Here is a 15,657-nt window from a genome sequence, read left to right on the forward strand (position 1 = left end):
TAATATGAAAAACTATTGATAAATTGATTGTAAATGAAAAGTCAAAATGTGAAAATATTTGTCTCAATATTAATGGAAAAATTATTGATGACTCTTTTGCAATAGCAACAAATTTTAATGAATATTTTTTAAACATTGTTCAAAATTCAGTTCAGAATTTTCAAATTGTTCATCCCCCTCTCATAATCAATGACATATCTAATTTCAATCTTAGCTCAATAACTAAAACTAAAGTTGAAAAAAATAGTCATGGTGCTAAATAGCAGCAAAGCAAAAGATATTTATGGACTTGATACTTCTTTTCTGAAACAATATAAGGACATCCTCTCTGATCCGTTGACAACAATGATCAATCAATCGATTAGTGAGGGTATTTTTCCAGCAGCTCTAGAATCTGCGATTGTTACCCCTATATTTAAGTCTGGAAATAAACAAGACATGAACAATTACCGTCCAATAAGTATTCTCCCAGCTGTGTCAAAAGTACTCTAAATGACGATGGCGGAGCAACTTACCATCCACTTTGAATCACAAGCGCTCTTAAATCCAATGCAATTTGGATTCAGGCATAAATACTCTACAGGCTTTGCATGTTGCTACCTCTTGGAAACTATCAGGGCATATGTGGATCAGGGAAGAGTGGTGGGAGCGGTCTTCCTTGATCTGCGTGAAGCTTTTAATACTGTTAATCACCAGATACTCTAGGGCTGGGCGATAAATCGATTTTATCGATTAACTCGAATGTGTAGTTCACATCGATCTGTTTTAATAAAAATCGGGTTTCTCTTTAATGTCCGCCGACGCTCCCCTCTGGGCTTCCATAGTTTCGAACGAACTCAGCCCTCCCCCCGCGCATTTGCCATAGAGATACACAAAATGAACTAGACAGCGGCAGCATAAGACTGTGGTTAAGCAGTCGCATCTTGACAATACACGGTTAAGCAGCCGCACTTTGTTTAGTGTTGCACGTCTAATCGTACACTGGTGGGAGCGGTCAAAATACATGTAAAGACGCTTCAAAACGGCGTTTCCGTTAAGAAACAGAAAAATCAGAGCATTTGAATCACCATATTTAAACACTCATAAAAACACTCCCTGTCTATTATATTCTTATTTAAAATTTCAAGTCATTTTACTGTGGCGTTTTGGAGAATAGTAAAGGCAAAATCACTCAAAACCTCAGGTGCATTTTCAATCATGTTCCACATTTAAACACTCATAAAAAATTTTTCTTTGTAGGTTTGCTCATTTTATATTATGTTACGTTCTATTTTCACAATTTACAATGGCAGGGCCTGCTATCTTGTATTTTTGGCTTGTTGTTTCTGATTGCACTTTAACCCAAAGTGGGTTAAAATCCCAGAAGGGTAAATAAACTTTATTTAATAAAGTTAAAACTTTTTTTTATTTATTTTTTTTTTGTCATATGCATATTGATTTTAAGCAGGGGGAAAGAATCAATTTAAATCGCAAATCGGATTTTTTGTGAAAAAGGCCATATCACTCAGCACTAAGACTCTATAGAAAATAAATCAATATAGTCTCTCTGAGCACACCCAAAACTGGATAAGATCTTATTTGAGTGACCGACATCAGTGTGTACAAGTAAATAACATAAAATCTGCGTTTAGAGCCACCTCAATGGGAGTGCTGCAGGGGTCTATTTTGGGACCCTTGCTTTTTAGCATCTATATAAATGATCTCCCTAGAGTGTGTTTGGACGTTGACATAATCATGTATGCTGATGATACGGTGATCTTCACTTATGGGGAAAACGAGCTGGAGGTTGCTGACAAATTATCAAAAGGAATGCAAAAAGTTGTAGAATGGTTGCAGACGTCTTGTCTAACCTTATATTTTGATAAAACGATGTTTTTCTCAAATAAATGTAAGTTACATCTAACTCAAAATATTTAAGTAAATATTAAAAATGTAAAGGAAACTAAATATTTTGGTCTAATTATTGATTCAAATCTAGGTTTTAAAAGTCATATAAAAAAAGTTGGTAATAAATTGAAATTTAATTTGATGAATTATAAACCTATTAGAAATTCATTAACTACGGAAGCCTCGAATATTTATTATAATGCTGTGATTGTTCCGCATCTACTGTATTGCATGTCTAGTTGGTCTCAGGCGTGTAAAACATCGTTAAAATTACTAGAATCATTATATAAAAGGGCAATAAAAATTCATGATAAAAAGCCTCGTCAGTACCATCATTGTAAAAAAGTACAAACTATAGCACATTTACACACCTGACCAAACAGTGGCTATTAGCAAAGCAAACTTGTAAGCACTAAATGACTGTGAATTGAACAATGTAGACTGTGAGTGAGTGAGTGCTTGGAGTGGAGAGTGTTTTTATGATGTGAGTGAAGTAAGGTTTTTCTTGTATAACTTCTGTTAAATTATGAAGTGGAGAGTGTTTTTAGTGATTTTATTGATGTGAGTGAAATAATGTTTCCATGTATGATACTGTATGTATTTCATGACCTTTTGCAAATGTAACATCTGTCTAGGGACTGCAGGTGGAAATTAGCATTTTTTTTGCTATAACCTGGCACATGACATCTCTTCTTTCTTAGACTAATGTTGCCCCTGATTAAGTACAAATAAACTCATTCATTCATTCAACAGAAACAAACAAACAAAAAAAACATATATATATATATATATATATATATATATATATATATATATATATATATATATATATATATATATATATATATATATATATATATATATATATATACACACACATTTAACGGTCTTAATATCCATAAGGAAGAGTTGTGATACTCTGAACCCTGAACCTTTTTAACTGGGAATGGATTTTCAAATGAAATCTTGAACAATTTGGTTATGCGTCATTATAAGCTAACCGTATTGATCTGCATTTTTCACCAGTTTGTTAGTGACTCCAAATTGATGATTTCAGAATTGGTTAAATTCAGAGTAATGATAATTACTCGCTGTTTTTTCTTTCAAAGTTTTATAGCCATAGGTTTTAGGGCCTGCGCATACAATCTTGGTTACAAATTTGATCGCCATTATCTAGCTCGCTGGTAAGACAACCCAAGTAATTGCTCAAAGGTACCATCTAATTTTCTGAACTACTTTTAAATATTACGCCGTCAGGGTCTGTGTACAAGAAACGCTTATTCAATTGCTCCATTAAATTGTACAGTTCAAGCCTTGCATAAGTGGTAGTGAAAATACAGATGAATAAATTAGCATTAGTCTGATCATTTTGTCTTCAACATAATGCCAGTGGACAACTGCAACCTCATAATTTAAAAAACTGAACTGGCCAATGTTATCAATATCAGAGAACATGAACTGTAAAAACTGAGAGGGGTCACTGATTATAGATGTGTTGGTTCTGTCCGGTGTTTGACACATCTTACCCCACAACGAGTTTAGCGAGGGTTTAGCCACAGACCTTTTGCCTTTACCTTTTGTTCTTTACAAACCACCAATACAGTCTTCAATCTCTCATTCCTATAGCAAAACACAGAACAATTTTTCTGTGTGTGTGTGTGTGTGTGTGTGTGTGTGTGTGTGTGTGTGTGTGTGTGTGTGTGTGTGTGTGTGTGTGTGTGTTTGTTTTGTTTTGTTTTTTAATTATCTATTTTTATTTTATTTTATGTTATTTTGTCTTGGTACGTGTGACACTGCCCCCTAGTGTATATAAAGGCAGTGCTCATGAAGCATCTTTGACTTGCTTATAGATGTAGAAATCAAATCATCATTGTCTTTTAACCTGACCTATTAGTAAAGAAAAATGTGTGATAAGAATGCTTGATGTGTGTTTATTTCGTTCATGATTTGTAAATATATAATCTGCCTTCAAAAACAATTGGAAAAAAAATAAATAAATCTGAACTATGTGGCAGAACACCAATATGATCTGTATGGTCACAAGTGTGATAGGAACAAATCAATTTAGCCATGAATACATAATTACACATTTTTTTTTACCACTATGGGCAAATTATTTCCAGTAGTGTGAAATGGAAGGAAATTATATCCTATCCATATGCACATATAATTTACAATAACAATTAGCATTGTTTTTTTTTTTTATTGTTGATTTGAATTCATAGTATATTGTATATCACCACACATGACATTATGTGCAGATTTATTTAAAACATATATAGCCAAAGTCTCACTAATCATGTAAAGTTTTTATTATTGCTTTGATTGTATCAAAAAAGATCTATGCAACATAAAGATTAAAATTCAAGTTTAAAACAGCTTTCTTTTAGACAGTAACTCACTGGGAAGTGGAAATGAGACTAGTAAACCATAATTAGCTCCAGAGCTGGACCGACTGTGTCCACCATGCAACCTGTCTAAACACATCAAGATTTTTGCCCTCCTTCCCGCTTCCTTAGGAGAGTCAGCCTGGGGTTAGTACCCGTTGTTCACAGCCAGGTTACAGGGGAAAAGGCAAGCATGGCAGCCACATGGCAGATATATGGATGCATATGCACACATTCACGCACGGCATGTCTGGCACTCATTAGTCTCAATGACAACATGAGAGGCCATGTGTGCACAGAATGGGAATGAAGCAGAAGAGTGTTATGTTACATTGAGGATTCCCTAGAAAAGGGATTTGTGCCAGAAGGAAACACTGTATGAAGCAACATCCATCCATCTATCTATCTATCTATCTATCTATCTATCTATCTATCTATCTATCTATCTATCTATCTATCTATCTATCTATCTATCTATCTATCTATCTATCTATCTATCTATCTATCTATCTATCTATCGATCGATCGATCTAGAAAAAGAAAGAGAATCCCACAATATTTTATGTTTATATTTATATATCATTATTTATACTATTTTACAGAAGTAAAAATCTGTGTGTGTGTGTGTGTGTGTGTGTGTGTGTGTGTGTGTGTGTGTGTGTGTGTGTGTGTGTGATGTGTTCATGCATAACTTACATAACTTGATACAATGCTTCTCAATCTCCGATAATGTAACAAACCTGAGATCAAGTTTTGTAAGTACACATACATAACATTTAATGCAGGCCATTCTTGCAAATTCCACTTGAAAACTAACAAAATGATGAGATTTTACCCAGTGATGCTTTAAGGAAAATGAGACGTGCTGTTTCTGGTGTATGGTTACAATTGCACTTTAGTTATGAACAAATTGGTGCTCTGTTTGCCATAGCACTCTAAAACAGATTAGTTTAAATACTATGTTTATGGTTTAGGAACCAAGTTTCTTAGATGTCTTCAATTAACTTACTGGCCCACTCTGTTAATGTTTTAGTATCCACAATTACAGCTATTGACTACATACAAATATAAACTCAACATCTGAGGAGAAACAAAAAAACATGGCAGGCTTATGTCTTAACAAGGATGAACATAGGGCAAAAACAACCTTTACAAAAAATAACATAAAGGGTTCTAGAGAAACCTTAGTAAACATCGGGACATGAATTGATGCAGAATATGAAGTATATTCTGTACATTCTGTCTTTTAATACAACTCCTAGATTTGACTTCCTCTCCGTGCACTGGATTTAATGCATCAGTTTATTTTGCTTTTATGCTCTTTATTTATGCTGTTTATTTTTTTTTTACATTGTAACAAATATGTTTTTGGGGTATATATAGGACATTCGTGTAATTAAGCAGATGATAAAATGTCAAACTTGATCAGTGAATCATTTTTCTTTGGTTGCTCGTGCAACATCGTGCAGTTAAATACGTTCAACTAGTAAAATGCCCAAATGATTATAGAGGAAAATAGGAGTAAATACTTTTTGCGTGTTTATTACAAATAGGCATTCAGCTCAGGACAGTTTACAAGTAATACTGTAGGTAAAGAGAAATTAATATCGATTTATAGCGATTGAGAAAAAAAAAATATGCGCATGAGTTATTGTAGAAATTGTACAGTTTATTCAGTCGGATTGGTCAGGTTTTATTAACTTCTTTTTAAAACAAAATAGCTTTTAAAAATGTAAACATTTTTTGGCAAGAAGATTTTTATTATATATCTGTAAAATGTATGAAGTACTAAAAGATGCGAATGACCAAAACAAACCGTGTGCGCATTTCATGCGAAAGTCCGAATTGTTTTTGGCCAAAAAACCTCTAAAACTATCCAAAGACATGTAGAGTTTTGTATATTAAAATATTTCAGAGCGTTCCACAAAGAGCATCACTTATCTGCTCGGTATCGCCTCCTCTTCTCTAGTGTTGGGAGTTTACTTGTGCGCAAAGGTAACACAGGCAGCTCTCCAGGCGTATTGAGGGAGGAGTGAAGAGAACCGCATGGAGCCCGGCCCCTGTGCTGGAAGTATATATAAATACACGCAGGTTTTCCAGCTCGGACAGAGTAATTTTCATTGACTAGACATTAGAACACAAGGCATATTCATGAAATTGTCTTGAATATTGCCAAGATTTGTGTAGTTTTGCTAGACTGGACCTTTTTACTTGGAGAGGGACTAAAAAGGAGAAAAATTTCATCTATTGGGATTTTTTGTTTGTTTGTTTGTTTTTACATGTACCTTTCTTTGAACTGACTGCGTTCCTAAACAATCTACTGAGGAATAATGTTTTGAAACGTACATTTGATTTTCGGTTTTTCAAATAAGTGTTGGATCTTTACACTAGAGACAAGAGATGGCATTATCAGAGAGTGAGTTTGGCATGAAGGGAAGCAGCGTAATAAAAGAATGGAGTGGACAAGTCCAACCAGCCCTCATTATTTCCTTTGTTTTTCTCTTCTGCCTGGAGGCCTGTCTGTGGATCCGCAACCTTGCTCTCAAGAAAAAGGCTTCCAGGCCCCTTTGCATGGCCGCTGGTCAGAAATGCCATGCAGCTAGGCCAAATACCGCACATTACCTTCTCCAGGCTTGCAAAGAAGTATGGCAATGTCTACCAGATCCGACTGGGCTGCAATGACATTGTGGTGCTGAACGGATACACAGCCATATGACAAGCTCTCATTCAACATAGCACAGAGTTTGCAGGGAGACCAAACTTCAACACTTTTCAAATTATATCTGGGGGGAAAAGTATGACATTCAGCAGTTACAGTGAACAGTGGAAGGCACACCGGAGATTAGCTCAATCTACCTTGAGAGCTTTCTCATCTGCAAACAGCCAGACCAAGAAGGCCTTTGAACAACACATTGTGGCAGAGGCCATGGATATGATTCAGAACTTTCTCAGGCTGAGTGCAGATAGATGTTATTTTAGGCTATTGAGGGCTTCCACATCCCCAAAGACACAGTGGTGTTCATCAACAAGTGGTCGGTGAACCATGACCCACAGAAGTGGCAGGACCCCCACATCTTCAATCCCTCAAGGTTTTTGGATGAAAATGGAGCCCTTAACAAGGACCTGACCAACAGTGTAATGATCTTCTCCTCAGGTAAAAGAAGGTGTATTGGTGACCAGATTGCCAAGACAGAGATCTTCTTGTTTTTAGCCATTCTTTTGCATCAGTGCAAATTCAAGAGCAACCCCTCTCAGACTCTTACTATGGACTGCTCATATGGATTAGCACTGAAGCCTGTCAAATTTACAGTTGCTGCCAATCTAAGAGGGAAACTCCTTGGCCTTGTGTCGCCAGCATAAATTGAAGAATGACTTTGCAGCAAGTTTTGTGAATCAAAACAATGAAGGACTGATACATTTTTAAATATATTCCACATAAGAGTGAGTATTAATAAACAAGCATTAACCATTATTGTATATTTAATATTTAAATATCATTCACAACTTTTTAGGCAAGGTGAATTTTTTATTAATTAAAAAAAAGGTCATTATATTGTCTGGTAGGTGAAAGGAACTAAGAAAGTTTAGATGCCATAGTTCAAATCTGTATATTTTATATTATGTATTCATCATCCTGTCTAAACACCATAAGCTAAATAAATAACATCTTTCAGCAAAATAATTAAAATATGTACTTGATTCTCCTTTTGGTTCCTATTGTGTATAAATAATTGTATAACATATTGATTATGAATACTCATAACTGATGTATTTCAAATATTTTAAATATTAATAATCTACCTTATATGTAAAGCCATCTACTGTATCCAGATCGCAAAAATTAATAGCTTGACAATGTGTAGTTAGTAAGAAAGTCATAATCTAGTAGTTTTCATGCAGTAAGTGAGATATTGCATCACTGGGATAAATTAAAGTGAATATTCTTTTGTGACCATGAGATTTTTGCCAAGTGGATTTATTTACTACTTTACTTCCAAATCCTGTTTTTACCTGTCATTACAAAAAAAACTCACACTGGTTTCTAGGAAATTATTTATGATGCCATTAATTAATATTTGCATGTATTGATAAAATCTTTCAGCTGTTTTGAAACCAAGGAAGAAAACAATGAAAAATAAATATAAATTATTTATTTTCTTTCTTTACTGATGATTCATTCATTTTCTCCCGCTTATCCGTAATTCGGGTCGCGGGGGCAGCAGTCTAAGCAGGCCCCCGCCTTCGACTGCTGCCCAATCCTCACAGCACCGTCCCTTACGGTCCCTCCTGCAGGTGGTGAGCCCATGGGAAGGCGGCCCCACGTCACTCCGACGTCACGGACCTTGATATTTCCCTCGTAAGGGACCCCCGGAGCATAGAGGGTTAAGGGCCTTGCTCAAGGGCCCAAGAGTGGCAGCTTGGCGATACCGGGGCTTGAACCCCAGACCTTCCAATCGGCAACCCAGCGCCTTAACCGCTGGAGCCACCACTCCCCCCCAATTACTGATGATTTAATAAGCAATTTTTTAAGTGAATTTAATAAAGGCAGCAACTTTAAACCATGTTTAAAGCATTTCTCTGTTTTGTCAAAATGTATATGTCAGGATTCATGTGTTACTTCATCAACAAAACATTTTCAAGCTTTCCAGGGCTTATTATGAGCAAGCAGTTGTGCCATGAAATCATATTCTATTTTTTTCTTTATTAGTAATGCTTTATGACTGGTCTATAACAAACTAAACCATTGCACAATTTCTGTCATCGTATACATTAAACATTTCAGAAAAAACATTCTATTAATTGTACAGTACTGTATATACTGAACACCTTCTCAGATAAATTAGATCCTATTTTGCATATAAATATGATTGCCTAAAATGACTATTATTAAGCTAATGACAAAATACACCGACCAGGCATAACTTTATGGCTACTGATCAGACATAGCATTATGACCACATGCCTAATATTGTGTTGAACCCTCTTTTGCTGCCAAAACATCCTGACCTGTCGTACATTAACAGCATTAACTTCTTCAGCATACCCATCACAATTTGGTCTTTGTCAAATCCGCTCAAATCCTTACGCATGCCCATTTTTCCTGCTTCTAACACATCAACTCTAAAGATTAATTTTCACTTTCTGCCTAATATGTCCTACCCACTAACAGGTGCCATGATGAAAAGATAATCAGTGTTATTCACTTCACCGGTCATAATGTTATAATGTCATAATGTTATAATGTTTTGCCTGATCGGTGTATCTTCACATTCCATGCCATGTCATATGCATAGTGGGAAAAGACTACAGTAATGTGTATTTAGATCTCTAGTAGATTGCATATGCCCATGAATTTGCACAACAAATAGAAGCAATGCTACAGTACCTTGGTTACTATGGCTGATATCTTAAATAAAGTTGGCACTTAATCATGTTTTGATGCATGTAGAAATTACATGAGGTACAGTAGCATGATCAAACAATCAGAAATTATTTCAAGGACCAGAGCTCTGTCTGGAACGCCGGTTACTGTATAAGTGGAATTTATTTGTGGTTAGTTTTCTTATCTCTTTTTATTTATTTTCTCCCAAAAGTCAACAAATAAAGGGTTACATTACATTTACAGTAGCCTATGGGAATATAATTTTAATAGTGTATAAGTGTGTGAGATGCGTAGTGACAGGCTGGGACATCTAATGTGCTTTTTTTTGTACAAATTGTTCTCAGCATATACTCCAGATCCATCGCAACCAAAGCTGTCACTAAAAATTAATTAATCAATAAATAAATAACATGGCATTTCTTTTTAAAACAATGAAAAAGAGTAGTTTGTACCTGAAAGGCCCTTATATGCTTTTTTCTATCCTATAGGTAAATGATACAATGATTTAATACCTATTTGTTTCCAGATGTTTTATTTACAACTTCTTATCGAAAAAAGCATTTATAGCACTGTCAGGGAGAGAATTTGCTGTGAAATAGCATCATAAATTAATAAAATGGACAGACAAATTATCCAGTTATTATCTTCTCCTTCATGTTCTTCTGCATCAACAATGTCTGTGAGTCCTCTCCTTCATTTTAAAAAGCAGTTGTCATGGACATTTAAATAGAAATATCTAACTTTTTAAGCCACAAAAAACAAGTCACAGAAAAAATAAAAGCAGAAACTTTTTCTTAGTGAATTACACTGTGACAGAAGCCCTGAAATTAATCATTTATCATCATGAGGAGTGGTAGCTCAGTGAGTAAGGTGCTGGGTTACTGATCAAAAGGTCTGGGGTTCAAGCCCCGGTATTGCCAAGCTGCCACACTTGGGCCTTTGAGCAAGGCCCTTGACCCTCTGACCCCAGCTTCTGAGCAAGCTGGGATTCGAAGATCTTCCCTATGCTCTAATGTATATCTGAATAATAAAGGATATAAAAAAATAATCATTTGCCCTAAACAATTGGTTTAGAGATTATCATCATTGTGACAGAATGTGCAGTGGAATAAATTGGGATTGCCAGAGTTTTGTTCAGGTTAACAAAATCTTTACTGCACTACACCAAATTTTACTCTTCCTGCCATATATCCAGCCTTGCAAGACATGTTTCAAAAAAAATTTTATTTGTCACATACACATACATACAGAGTACGACATGCAGTAAAATGCTTTGTACAACTGTCCGGCATGAGGGAATAGAATGGGGAGAAGAAATAAAACAAAGAAAAAAGAAGGCAGATAAATAAAGAGAATAACCTATGTAAAATATATATATATATATATATATAGATATAAAGATATATATATATATATATATATATATATATATATATATATATATATATATATATATATATATATATATATACTTTTTCATATATATATATATATATATATATATATATATATATATATATATATATATATATATATATATATATATATATAAAAAAGTGTATATACAGGGTATGCTTATGGATACAAGGTATGCTTATGTACAGTAAACAGTAATCACATAAGGTAGTTGATGTGATTGTCAAGGAGCAGTTTCAGGAGCAGACTAATAAAATGGACAGTGAGCCAAGCCAGAGAACAAGTAGGGCCACAAGTGTTCAATCTTGTTAGACCGCTAGAAAAGATTAATATAGTCACTTAATATGCATTTATAGATGAAATTTGCATTATACCAAACATTTTCATGATATAGTAAATTAAATAATTTAAGGTTAATTGAGAGTGCAACTGTGGCTGTAAAAGTGTCTACTTTAAAGAAAGTGTTTCGTTGGTACCTTGATGCCAACTTAGTCACCCCAGAAAGATTGTCAATTTCCTGACGGTAAAAATAATAAAAAGAATTGGAACCACACAGACTGTGCATTCACAAAACAGACACAACAAACTTTGAAAGCTTTTATTAAACCCTATGACCACAACACTTGTACTGGTGATGGATCTGGAAGCATCATGCACCAAAGTATGTATGTACACTATGAAGAGAATACCATGATGTGGTGGCCTGGAAGTCGTGCAAGCAAGAAGTTCATACTCCAAGACCCGCACAAAAAAGGAAGACTGAAGTTTAACTTAAATTTAACATGCAAACCTGACTGAATTACAATAGATCTGTTAGAAGCGTTGAGCAAAAATTATAGGGTGAAAGCAAAGTATAGTGAAAATCGCATGGCAGTCTAAATACAGTGGGGTAAATAAGTATTCGATACACTGACGATTTTTCAAGTTTTCCCACTTACAAAAAACGGAGAGATCTGTAATTTTTATTGTAGGTACTTCTCAACTGTGAGATACAGAATATAAAAAGAAATCCAGAAAATCACATTGTATGATTTTTAAATAATTAATTTCCTTTTTAATTGCATGAAATAAGTATTTGATCACCTACCAACCAGCAAGAATTCTATGTCTCACACACCTGTTAGTTTGTCTTTAAGAATCCCTCCTATCCTCCACTCATCTCATGCACCTGTTTGAACTCGTTACCTGTAAAAAAAAAAAAAAAAGACACCTGTCCACACACTCAAACTGTTTTGTTTGACCTCACCATTTTTAAATCAGTGGTTGCTTTAGGTGGGCTCATGGCCCTTGGCTCTTTAACATTAGTTTTTCTTTGACTGTTATAACTGTGCTTGTAATGCATATTTGTTATTACAAGAAAAGTAGTAATTTGATTTTGATTAACTGTTGCTAGTGATATGCTATAACCTAATGCACTTTTTTTTTTTTTTTTATGATGGTTATATGACCTCAAGATAATGTGATAAACGGTTTTAATTTAATAAAAGGATAAAAAAAAATTTTTTTTGCACAAAACCTTTAGAGCTATAGCTCCATTTAGACACACAGACATCAATAATCAGCACATGAAACTCAAGAATGGTGATTAACAAACTTTCATGCTGCAATGCATGCTGGGTGCCAGAATAGTACAAAACTCCCAATATGCATTGCAGCACAAATAAATTATCCAGCTGAATAGTCTTACTACTTTCTACACTTGGTTTTATTTAGATTTTACTTGATTTATGACTTTTTACTGGATTGTTTCAGGATGATCACAGTTCATCTTTTTGTTTGTTTGTTTGTTTGTTTGTTTGTTGGGTTTGTTTTGTTTTGTTCAATACTATTGTTTAAAAAAACAAATTTTAAAAGGTCAAGGTTCAATAGCAACACTTAAGCAAACACTGATCTTCATTATGGTGAAAGTACACCTAAACAGCTAAAATTTTAATCAAAGCTTTTGGACACATATGACATAAATAAAGTCACAATGTTTAATAATAAGTGAAGATGGTGATGCTGATTTGGGGGGTGTTTAATCATCCTCTGCTGAAATCTTGAGATTAAATGTGTTTTATTTTCAGTTTGATGTGTTTTATTTTCAGTTTGATTTTGGCTGTAAATTGTGTTTCTCTGCTCTTGTTTCTCTTTCTTTCAGTGATCCTGCTTGTTCACAGGTGTTTATCACTAACACTCAATCCCCATTTAAATAGTCACTTCATTATCTCAAAATTTTCATCACTGCTTCACTGTTACTTCAATACTCTGTTGTGTGGACACACATAAGTGCTTTTTTAAAACTTTTTTTTTTGCTGTGGGATAAAAGGTTTATACGTGTGAAATAAAAAAACACTATGAAATGTAGTTTAACAGTAATATACTGTTAATTTACAGAAGCAAACTGTAAACAAAGAGTAGATTACTGGTAACCCTGCTGCCAGTATTTTACCGTAAAATCAAGAAACAGCTTAATACTGGAAAACCTAACAGTCAAATGTTTTGGTTTTTTTGTGTAGGAGACTAGAGCCTCTGTTTAAGTCAAGGACAGACAGAGTGCTATTAAAGTTATTCTGTATGCTGCTTTATATTAAAGCAGTAGCGGTGTGGTTACTGATGTGGTGAGAATCTCTTCACTAACTACAATTAAATAAATTTGTGCTGCTATTATCTACAAGAGTTTTGAGTTAAATTGATACTTTCAATGATTTTACATACTGTAATTCTGCAACTTTTTTGTCATGGACTTAAGTATGCTCACATTTCTTAAATTTTTGTTTTTAAACAAATGGCTATTGGCCAGTTTAAGTGCAGTCAGTTTAAGAGCTGACAGTATTTTACTGTTAATTTACAAGAACATTTTTTACCCTGTACACCACATTTTTACCGTATATTTCTGGCAATCACAGCAGCCAGTTTTTTACCGTGAATTTTACAAGATTTTTTTTTACAGTGTGATGTTTGCAATTTTATTATTGAAAAAGTTTATGAAATCATTACTACCTATAGATAGTGTGCATGTAAGTGCGGTATTTTAATTTTTCTATTAATTTTGCTATCGTTTAGAATAACAATCTTGGATTCTTCTTGTTATTTTCTATGAGAGTTAAGAAATATGCTGATCTAGCAGAGCTTTTCTATAACTCAGGAGGCTCTCCTTCCATGCTATTTGAAATACTGTCAATTTGGTTTGATGCCTTAATCATTTTTGTTTTAAGCATTTTTAGTTTAGCTACATTATCTAGAGTATATTAGAACATTGAATCTAGGCATTCGGTGTTTCCCTCTCGAGCTCTGTGGGGTCCGACGGAGATCTAATTACTGTCGATAACTCTGGAAGATTATTGATAAAACTCCCTGCAGTAGTTGACATGAATGTACACTTAACACGGTAAATCAGCGACGTACTTATGCAATGAATGAGGCAGATTTTAAAAGAGATAAGGTAATGATCTGAAATAGCTTTAGACTGTGGAATTCTGACTATTTTTTTGTATCAAATCCAAATGTTATTATTTAATCAAATGTTATTTGTATACAAACCTGGTGCACTTAAGTTAAGATAAGTTTATTTCTATAACGCTTTTTACAATGGACATTGTCTCAAAGCAGCGTTACAGAATTTAAGAATTAAGGTGAATGATGTCTGTTTAACCCTCCTGAGCAGCCTGGTGTGACCATTGACAAGGAAAAACTGCCTTAGATGTTATGAGGAAGAAACCTTGAGAGGAACCAAACCCAAAAGAGGAATCCATCCTCATCTGGTGATATCAAGAGTGTGATTATAAATCTTTAAAACAATACAAACACCAGAGAGTGAGAACTATCATGTGTGTGTGATTGTGAGTAATGTCATTTCTACAGTCTTATACAGTCATTGGAGATTATGGATGGGATGGGGAGAGAAAGAGATGCAGTGGAGGGGAGTTAGCGTAGCTTCCGTTCATGATATTAACAAGCACAAGTTGATAATGTGCATTTGATCAGATGTACTGGAGCACAAGGTCATGATGTGATATGTGTTATGTGTAGGCTTTGTTAAAAAGATATGTTTTTAATCTACACTTAAACTGCTCTGAACACAGTCAGGAAGACTATTCCAAAGTTTAGGAGCTAAATGTGAGAATGTTCTACCGCCTTTAGTGGACTTTGCTATTCTAGGAACTACTAGAAGCCTGGAGTTTTAAAATTTCAGGGTGCGTGTTAGAAGACTGAAAAGATACATGGGAGATAAACCATTTAGTGTTTTGTAAGTAAGTAGCAATAGTTTGTAGTCGATTCGAAACTTAACAGGTAGCTTAACAGGGATAATAAGATTGGGGTTATATGGTCTTGTTTTCTCGACCTTGTTAGAACTCTGGCTGCTGCATTCTGGACTAACTGTAGCTTGTTTATTATTTCAATTCAATTCAATACATTTTTATTTGTATAGCACTTTTAACAATGAACATTGTCATCCAAGCAGCTTTACACTGATAATGTGGTGATTAAGAATAACTGAGATGTTTTTTATAAGTGTAGGTTTGTCCCTAATGAGCGGGCCGGTGGCGACTGTGGCAAGGAAAAATTTACTGAGATGGCATAGAGAAGAAACCTTGTGAGAAA

At 34.5% G+C, this 15,657-nt stretch overlaps 1 pseudogene across 1 annotated transcript; it reads left to right on the plus strand.

Annotated features, from left to right (window-relative positions):
- Positions 1 to 6,540: 6,540 nt before the first annotated feature.
- Positions 6,541 to 7,769, plus strand: LOC310731575 (cytochrome P450 1B1-like; annotated as a pseudogene). The gene is made up of 2 exons: positions 6,541 to 7,263; positions 7,305 to 7,769. The product of its transcript is annotated as a cytochrome P450 1B1-like (transcript).
- Positions 7,770 to 15,657: the final 7,888 nt, after the last annotated feature.

The sequence above is a fragment of the Silurus aristotelis genome, assembly GCF_946808225.1.
Source record: "Silurus aristotelis genome assembly, chromosome: 9".
In the NCBI taxonomy this organism is placed as follows: domain Eukaryota; kingdom Metazoa; phylum Chordata; class Actinopteri; order Siluriformes; family Siluridae; genus Silurus; species Silurus aristotelis.